The following is an 8,427-nucleotide window of genomic DNA, read 5'->3' as shown; positions in this document are numbered from 1 at the left end:
CCTTTCGCGTGTAAGGCGAACGTGATAACCACTACACTACAGAAACTGATGGAAGAGCCCCTTGGACTACTTTTGGGAGTCAACGAAGCCCACACTGAGAGGGTGGAAAACAGGGCCTTTCTCGGGGCAAGAAAACCAACCGGCAGGTGCCGTGTTTCTGCCCGCTTTCGAACCGGGGACCTTTCGCGTGTGAGGCGAATGTGATAACCACTACACTACAGAAACTCAGACGAGAGTGGCTCGTCGACTGATGCGGGATCTGCATCGATGCCACTAATGGAGCCAACGGGAAGAGCTATGGCCCAGTGCCTAAAAAAACGAGACCGACGGCCATGTTTCTGCCCGGTTTCGAACCGGGGCCCTTTCGCGTGTTAGGCGAACGTGATAACCACTACACTACAGAAACGCTGCGGAAGCCGTCACGGCATTTTTCAAAGCAAACGAAAACAGGCTGATCATACTCTGCGGGGTTCGCTTTAAGTAGGCTTTTTTCCCGTTTGTTTCTCTTTCGTTTCTCTTTCCTCCTTTCGCTTCCCAAGGTCCTTTGAGAAAAATGCTATTGACCCGATGGCGCTTTTGGTTCGAGCAGACTGGCTGGCAAGTCACTGTGGCGCAATCGGTTAGCGCGTTCGGCTGTTAACCGAAAGGTTGGTGGTTCAAGCCCACCCAGTGACGAAGCTCTCTTTTGTTTCTTTGGCACGTGGATCCCAAGGTGCCTGGGTGACTCATAACTATGGACGTTTTTCCGGGAAACACCCATTTGACAAAAAAAAGACAGAAGGCACCTTGCAAGGCAGGCTGTCCAGCTACAGGAAAAGGGAGACGTGGGCTCGCTTGAAGCGTTCACGATGGTGGTATAGCGAGCAGTCAATGTCTCTTGAAATTATGTAGCCTGCTGAGCTGAAAAGACAAACTATGCCTCCGGGTTCAACCCTGTGGAGGATGCGGGCATGCACAGCGAGCGCTCTACCATGTGAGCTAATCCCCCGACACAGTGGGGTGTGCTTGTTTCTTTGGTTTGCACGTTTCTCCTCTTTGAAAAAGAAGCAAACAAGTGCATGCGTGGGATTTGGTAAAACCAAAGAGGAGGCCATGTTTCTGCCCGCTTTCGAAACGGGGACCTTTCGCGTGTAAGGCGAACGTGATAACCACTACACTACAGAAACTGATGGAAGAGCCCCTTGGACTACTTTTGGGAGTCAACGAAGCCCACACTGAGAGGGTGGAAAACAGGGCCTTTCTCGGGGCAAGAAAACCAACCGGCAGGTGCCGTGTTTCTGCCCGGTTTCGAACCGGGGACCTTTCGCGTGTGAGGTGAACGTGATAACCACTACACTACAGAAACTCAGACGAGAGCGGCTCGTCGACTGATGCGGGATCTGCATCGATGCCACTAATGGAGCCAACGGGAAGAGCTATTGCCCAGTGCCTAAAAAAATGAGACCGACGGCCATGTTTCTGCCCGGTTTCGAACCGGGGACCTTTCACGTGTTAGGCGAACGTGATAACCACTACACTACAGAAACGCTGCGGAAGCCGTCATGGCATTTTTCAAAGCAAATGAAAACAGGCTGATCATACTCTGCGGGGTTCGCTTTAAGTAGGCTTTTTTCCCGTTTGTTTCTCTTTCGTTTCTCTTTCCTCCTTTCGCTTCCCAAGGTCCTTTGAGAAAAATGCTATTGACCCGATGGCGCTTTTGGTTCGAGCAGACTGGCTGGCAAGTCACTGTGGCGCAATCGGTTAGCGCGTTCGGCTGTTAATCGAAAGGTTGGTTCTTCAAGCCCACCCAGTGACGAAGCTCTCTTTTGTTTCTTTGGCACGTGGATCCCAAGGTGCCTGGGTGACTCATAACTATGGACGTTTTTCCGGGAAACACCCATTTGACAAAAAAAAGACAGAAGGCACCTTGCAAGGCAGGCTGTCCAGCTACAGGAAAAGGGAGACGTGGGCTCGCTTGAAGCGTTCACGATGGTGGTATAGCGAGCAGTCAATGTCTCTTGAAATTATGTAGCCTGCTGAGCTGAAAAGACAAACTATGCCTCCGGGTTCAACCCCGGCTTCAACCCTTCAACCCATCGATCCCGCTACCTCTCGCATGCAAAGCGAGCGCTCTACCATGTGAGCTAATCCCCCCACACAGTGGGATGTGCTTGTTTCTTTGGTTTGCACGTTTCTCCTCTTTGAAAAAGAAGCAAACAAGTGCATGCGTGGGATTTGGTAAAACCAAATAGGAGGCCATGTTTCTGCTCGCTTTCGAAACGGGGACCTTTCGCGTGTAAGGCGAACGTGATAACCACTACACTACAGAAACTGATGGAAGAGCCCCTTGGACTACTTTTGGGAGTCAACGAAGCCCACACTGAGAGGGTGGAAAACAGGGCCTTTCTCAGGGCAAGAAAACCAACCGGCAGGTGCCGTGTTTCTGCCCGGTTTCAAACCGGGGACCTTTCGCGTGTGAGGCGAACGTGATAACCACTACACTACAGAAACTCAGACGAGAACGGCTCGTCGACTGATGCGGGATCTGCATCGATGCCACTAATGGAGCCAACGGGAAGAGTTATGGCCCAGTGCCTAAAAAAACGAGACCGACGGCCATGTTTCTGCCCGGTTTCGAACCGGGGACCTTTCGCGTGTTAGGCGAACGTGATAACCACTACACTACAGAAACGCTGCGGAAGCCGTCACGGCATTTTTCAAAGCAAATGAAAACAGGCTGATCATACTCTGCGGGGTTCGCTTTAAGTAGGCTTTTTTCCCGTTTGTTTCTCTTTCGTTTCTCTTTCCTCCTTTCGCTTCCCAAGTTCCTTTGAGAAAAATGCCATTGACCCGATGGCGCTTTTGGTTCGAGCAGACTGGCTGGCAAGTCACTGTGGCGCAATCGGTTAGCGTGATCGGCTGTTAACAGAAAGGTTGGTGGTTCAAGCCCATCCAGTGACGAAGCTCTCTTTTGTTTCTTTGGCACGTGGATCCCAAGGTGCCTGGGTGGCTCATAACTATGAACGTTTTTCCTGGAAACACCCATTTGACAAAAAAAAGACAGAAGGCACCTTGCAAGGCAGGCTGTCCAGCTACAGGAAAAGGGAGACGTGGGCTCGCTTGAAGCGTTCACGATGGTGGTATAGCGAGCAGTCTATGTCTCTTGAAATTATGTAGCCTGCTGAGCTGAAAAGACAAACTATGCCTCCGGGTTCATCCCTGTGGAGGATGCAGGCATCGATCCCACTACCTCTCGCATGCAAAGCGAGCGCTCTACCATGTGAGCTAATCCCCCGACACGGTGGGGTGTGCTTGTTTCTTTGGTTTGCACGTTTCTCCTCTTTGAAAAAGAAGCAAACAAGTGCATGCGTGGGATTTGGTAAAACCAAAGAGGAGGCCATGTTTCTGCCCGCTTTCGAAACGGGGACCTTTCGCGTGTAAGGCAAACGTGATAACCACTACACTACAGAAACTGATGGAAGAGCCCCTTGGACTACTTTTGGGAGTCAACGAAGCCCACACTGAGAGGGTGAAAAACAGGGCCTTTCTCAGGGCAAGAAAACCAACAGGCAGGGGCCGTGTTTCTGCCCGGTTTCGAACCGGGGACCTTTCGTGTGTGAGGCGAACGTGATAACCACTACACTACAGAAACTCAGACGAGAACGGCTCGTCGACTGATGCGGGATCTGCATCGATGCCACTAATGTAGCCAACGGGAAGAGCTATGGCCCAGTGCCTAAAAAAACGAGACCGACGGCTATATTTCTGCCCGGTTTCGAACCGGGGACCTTTCGCGTGTTAGGCGAACGTGATAACCACTACACTACAGAAACTGATGGAAGAGCCCCTTGGCCTACTTTTGGGAGTCAACGAAGCCCACACGGAGAGGATGGAAAACAGGGCCTTTCTTTAGCCAAGTAAACCGACACGGAGGTGCCGTGTTTCTGCGCAGTTTCGAAGCGGGTACCTTTCGCGTGCTAGGCGGATGTGATTTGCTTTATATAGACTTTTTTCTCGTGTGTTTCTCTCTCCTTCCGTTTCGTTTCTCTTTCCTCCTTTTGGTTCTCAAGGTCCTTTGAGAAAAATGCTGTTGACCCGATGGCTCCTTTTCCTCAAGCTGCCTGGCTTGCGAGTCACTGTGCTGCAATCTTTTCATGTATAGGGCTGTTAACTGAAAGGTTGGTGGTTCAAGCCCTGCCAGCGGTGAAGCTGTGTTTTGTTTCTTTGGCACGTTTATCAAAAACTGCCTGGGTGGTTTTTAACTATGGAGGTTTTTCCTGGAAACATCCAATTTACAAAAAAAAAGACTGAAGGCACCTCGCAAGGCAGGCTGTCCAGCTGCAGGAAAAGGGAAACGTGGGCTCTCTTTTAGCGTTCAAGATGTGGAAACAATATGGAAGTGGCTAAAGCTATTTTTCAAAGCAAACAAAACAAAGCTCAGAGCATTCAGCGTGGTTTGCTCTAAGTAGTCTTTGTTTCTCTCACTTTCCATTTCTTTTGTCTTTTCTCTTTTCTGTTCCCAAGTGCCTCATGTTGTTACCGAAGTCTGGCATTTTTCAAAAGTTGCCAAGGTCTGGTTCACACAGTGAAGGAGCAGTACAGTAGTTATGGGCGGAAGAGTAATCAGGAGGTATAGCAGAGGTCTGGTACGTAGCAACAATCTTCTTTTGCAGGGAGCAGCTAAAGGTAAGTGCCTTGCAATCATCACATATAAAAGGAACCCATAGATTGGGGTCACACTGGGCAGATTTTGAGCATAATTCTCGCAGAATGGCTGCACCAAAAAAACACGAGATTTCCATGAAAAAAGTGCAGCTTCAATATTCATGGAAAGAGGCCTCTGCTGAAACGAGAAAGGAATTGACATGCTGCGGAAATGAATTCTGTGCCACATGCTAGTTTTTGTGTGACTTGGCTGCAACGGATTGGTCGCAGCATGTGGACGAGATTTTTGCAAAATCTCGTCCACTTTGCTGCCTAATCCCGAGATTAGGAGCCGTGGGCGGAATTGCTGTGTCGACTTTCTGCGCTGAAATTCCGGGGCATTTCCTCCCTTAGGCTGGGTTCACACAGGGCGGATTTGCCGCGCGGCATTTGGCCGCGGCAAATCTGCCCAGGGCCGCTAATCTCAGGATTAGCCAGCCATGTGGACGAGATTTCTCAGAAATCTCGTCCACACGGGACGGCCAATCCGCTGAGGCGGTTTCAGAAGATGCAGCATGTCTATTTACCTTTCCTTTTTTGTTTATTTTCGTCGCGGCCGCGCTCTCCTCTATGGGAGTTGCAGTTGCAACGGAAAAGCAAGCGGCCGGGACGCTTCAAAGCTGCCATGGCTTAAACTGCGGCGGTTCTACCGGCGGAAATCTTGCGGTTTTTGCTGCGGCCAAATCGCGAGATTTCCAACGGGAATCCGCCCTGTGTGAACCCAGCCTTAGGCTGCTTTCCCTTGGCCGAGAAAATCATTTGAGATTAGACGAGAAATCTTGCATGAATATGAACCCCATTCTTTTGACTAGAGTCATATACATGAGTATTTTTTTCCCGACATTGTGATGCGGTGTGGGAACATATCGTGGTATGCTCTATCGGTGTGCATTCCTAAGAATGCATAATTTTTTTCAATGCGGCAGAAAACACCTCACATACCATGTGCACACGAGTAAGATGTGAGGTTTCCCATTGAAAACCATGTGAAACACTTACCGATCGTCTGTGGATGTTTGCAAATTCACCAAAGTGATGGGAGTCATTTTTGACAGAAACATCTCGCATTCATGAGCATTATATCGGGCCAAGTTTCATTGCCCGATATCGTGCTTGGCACTGTAGGATATGCATTTCGGGAAGAATCCCTACTTCAGCCTGGCTGGGTGGGTCTTATACATCTATATATATAAAGACGAAAGCCCTCACTGACTCACTGACTCACGGACTGACTGACTCGCCAAAAGTTCTCCAACTTCCCAATGTCGTAGAAACATGAATTTTGGCGAGAGCATAGATTATCTCCAAAATAGGAAAAGTAATTGGGTCCCAACTCGATTATTCAATTCTAGCGCAAAATAATTGGTGTCGAAATATAACGTACATAATCTAAATCTCTCACTTCCCAATGTCATAGAAACTCAAAATTTGGCATGCACATTGAATATGTCATAAATAGGAAAAGCTAATGGGTCCCAACTCGATTATTCAATTCTATGCGCAAAAGAATTAGCGTCCAAATTTTACGTACGGAATCTAATTCTCTCACTTCCCGGTGTCATAGAAACGTGAAATTTGGCAGGAGCATTGATTATGTCATAAATAGGAAAAGCTAATGGGTCCCAACTCGATTATTCAATTCTATGCGCAAAAGAATTAGCGTCCAAATTTTACGTACGGAATCTAATTTTCTCACTTTCCGGTGTCATAGAAACGTGAAATTTGGCACGAGCATTGATTATGTCATAAATAGGAAAAGCTAATGGGTCCCAACTCCATTATTTAATTCTAGCACAAAAGAATTAGCGTCCAAATTTTACGTACGGAATCTAATTTTCTCACTTTCCGGTGTCATAGAAACGTGAAATTTGGCACGAGCATTGATTATGTCATAAATAGGAAAAGCTAATGGGTCCCAACTCGATTATTCAATTCTATGCGCAAAAGAATTAGCGTCCAAATTTTACATGCGGAATGTAATTTTCTCACTTTCCGGTGTCATAGAAACGGGAAATTTGGCACGAGCATTGATTATGTCATAAATAGGAAAAGCTAATAGGTCCCAACTCCATTATTCAATTTTATGCGCAAAAGAATTAGCATCCAAATTTTACGTGCGGAATGTAATTTTCTCACTTTCCGGTGTCATAGAAACGGGAAATTTGGCACGAGCATTGAATATGTCATAAATAGGAAAAGGTAATGGGTCCCAACTTGATTATTCAATTCTATGTGCAAAAGAATTAGCGTCCAAATTTTATGTACGGAATCTAATTCTCTCACTTCCCGGTGTCATAGAAACTAGAAATTTGGCACAAGCATTGATTATGTCATAAATAGGAAAAGCTAATGGGTCCTAACTCGATTATTCAATTCTAATGCAAAAGAACTAGCGTCCAAATTTTACGTACAGAATCTAATTCTCTCACTTCTTGGTGTCATAGAAACATGAAATTTGGCACGAGCATTGATTATGTCATAAATAGGAAAAGCTAATGGGTCCCAACTCCATTATTCAATTCTATGCGCAAAAGAATTAGCGTCCAAATTTTACGTACGGAATCTAATTCTCTCACTTTCCGGTGTCATAGAAACGTAAAATTTTGCACGAGCATTGATTATGTCATAAATAGGAAAAGCTAATGGGTCCCAACTCCATTATTTAATTCTAGCACAAAAGAATTAGCGTCCAAATTTTACGTACGGAATCTAATTTTCTCACTTTCCGGTGTCATAGAAACGTGAAATTTGGCACGAGCATTGATTATGTCATAAATAGGAAAAGCTAATGGGTCCCAACTCGATTATTCAATTCTATGCGCAAAAGAATTAGCGTCCAAATTTTACATGCGGAATGTAATTTTCTCACTTTCCGGTGTCATAGAAACGGGAAATTTGGCACGAGCATTGATTATGTCATAAATAGGAAAAGCTAATAGGTCCCAACTCCATTATTCAATTTTATGCGCAAAAGAATTAGCATCCAAATTTTACGTGCGGAATGTAATTTTCTCACTTTCCGGTGTCATAGAAACGGGAAATTTGGCACGAGCATTGAATATGTCATAAATAGGAAAAGGTAATGGGTCCCAACTTGATTATTCAATTCTATGTGCAAAAGAATTAGCGTCCAAATTTTATGTACGGAATCTAATTCTCTCACTTCCCGGTGTCATAGAAACTAGAAATTTGGCACAAGCATTGATTATGTCATAAATAGGAAAAGCTAATGGGTCCCAACTCCATTATTCAATTCTATGCGCAAAAGAATTAGCGTCCAAATTTTACGTACGGAATCTAATTCTCTCACTTTCCGGTGTCATAGAAACGTAAAATTTTGCACGAGCATTGAATATGTCATAAATAGGATAGGCTAATGGGTCCCAACTCCATTATTCAATTCTAGCGCAAAAGAATTAGCGTCCAAATTTTACGTACGGAATCTAATTTACTCACTTTCCGGTGTCATAGAAACGTGAAATTTGGCACGAGCATTTATTATGTCATAAATAGGAAAAGCTAATGGGTCCCAACTCCATTATTCAATTCTATGTGCAAAAGAATTGGCGTCGAAATTTTACGTGTTGAATGTAATTTTCTCACTTTCCGGTGTCATAGAAACGTGAAATTTGGCACGAGCATTGATTATGTCATAAATAGGATAAGCTAATGGGTCCCAACTCCATTATTCAATTCTATGCGCAAAAGAATTAGCGTCCAAATTTTACATGCGGAATGTAATTT

General features: G+C 45.7%; 13 non-coding genes across 13 annotated transcripts in view; 1 reads left to right on the top strand and 12 right to left on the bottom strand.

The window, feature by feature from the left end:
- TRNAV-UAC (transfer RNA valine (anticodon UAC)) overlaps nucleotides 1–46 on the bottom strand; it is a 73-nt gene extending 27 nt beyond the window's left edge. Inside the window, exon 1 of the tRNA in view lies at nucleotides 1–46. This exon is cut by the window's left edge and continues 27 nt beyond it. This is a non-coding gene — a tRNA (tRNA-Val).
- Nucleotides 47–152: 106 nt separating this feature from the next.
- TRNAV-CAC (transfer RNA valine (anticodon CAC)) lies at nucleotides 153–225 on the bottom strand. The gene has a single exon. It is a non-coding gene; the product is annotated as a tRNA-Val (tRNA).
- A 108-nt stretch (nucleotides 226–333) lies between these two features.
- Nucleotides 334–406, bottom strand: TRNAV-AAC (transfer RNA valine (anticodon AAC)). Its single transcript has one exon. It is a non-coding gene; the product is annotated as a tRNA-Val (tRNA).
- Nucleotides 407–601: 195 nt separating this feature from the next.
- TRNAN-GUU (transfer RNA asparagine (anticodon GUU)) lies at nucleotides 602–675 on the top strand. The gene has a single exon. It is a non-coding gene; the product is annotated as a tRNA-Asn (tRNA).
- Nucleotides 676–1,093: 418 nt separating this feature from the next.
- On the bottom strand, nucleotides 1,094–1,166 carry TRNAV-UAC (transfer RNA valine (anticodon UAC)). Its single transcript has one exon. It is a non-coding gene; the product is annotated as a tRNA-Val (tRNA).
- A 106-nt stretch (nucleotides 1,167–1,272) lies between these two features.
- On the bottom strand, nucleotides 1,273–1,345 carry TRNAV-CAC (transfer RNA valine (anticodon CAC)). The gene has a single exon. It is a non-coding gene; the product is annotated as a tRNA-Val (tRNA).
- Nucleotides 1,346–1,453: 108 nt separating this feature from the next.
- TRNAV-AAC (transfer RNA valine (anticodon AAC)) lies at nucleotides 1,454–1,526 on the bottom strand. The gene has a single exon. It is a non-coding gene; the product is annotated as a tRNA-Val (tRNA).
- Nucleotides 1,527–2,238: 712 nt separating this feature from the next.
- TRNAV-UAC (transfer RNA valine (anticodon UAC)) lies at nucleotides 2,239–2,311 on the bottom strand. Its single transcript has one exon. It is a non-coding gene; the product is annotated as a tRNA-Val (tRNA).
- A 106-nt stretch (nucleotides 2,312–2,417) lies between these two features.
- TRNAV-CAC (transfer RNA valine (anticodon CAC)) lies at nucleotides 2,418–2,490 on the bottom strand. Its single transcript has one exon. It is a non-coding gene; the product is annotated as a tRNA-Val (tRNA).
- Nucleotides 2,491–2,598: 108 nt separating this feature from the next.
- TRNAV-AAC (transfer RNA valine (anticodon AAC)) lies at nucleotides 2,599–2,671 on the bottom strand. Its single transcript has one exon. It is a non-coding gene; the product is annotated as a tRNA-Val (tRNA).
- A 708-nt stretch (nucleotides 2,672–3,379) lies between these two features.
- On the bottom strand, nucleotides 3,380–3,452 carry TRNAV-UAC (transfer RNA valine (anticodon UAC)). The gene has a single exon. It is a non-coding gene; the product is annotated as a tRNA-Val (tRNA).
- A 106-nt stretch (nucleotides 3,453–3,558) lies between these two features.
- TRNAV-CAC (transfer RNA valine (anticodon CAC)) lies at nucleotides 3,559–3,631 on the bottom strand. The gene has a single exon. It is a non-coding gene; the product is annotated as a tRNA-Val (tRNA).
- A 108-nt stretch (nucleotides 3,632–3,739) lies between these two features.
- On the bottom strand, nucleotides 3,740–3,812 carry TRNAV-AAC (transfer RNA valine (anticodon AAC)). The gene has a single exon. It is a non-coding gene; the product is annotated as a tRNA-Val (tRNA).
- Nucleotides 3,813–8,427: the final 4,615 nt, after the last annotated feature.

This window comes from Eleutherodactylus coqui, chromosome 1 (assembly GCF_035609145.1).
Source record: "Eleutherodactylus coqui strain aEleCoq1 chromosome 1, aEleCoq1.hap1, whole genome shotgun sequence".
Lineage (NCBI taxonomy): Eukaryota > Metazoa > Chordata > Amphibia > Anura > Eleutherodactylidae > Eleutherodactylus > Eleutherodactylus coqui.
This window is presented reverse-complemented; position numbering and strand designations above follow the sequence as displayed.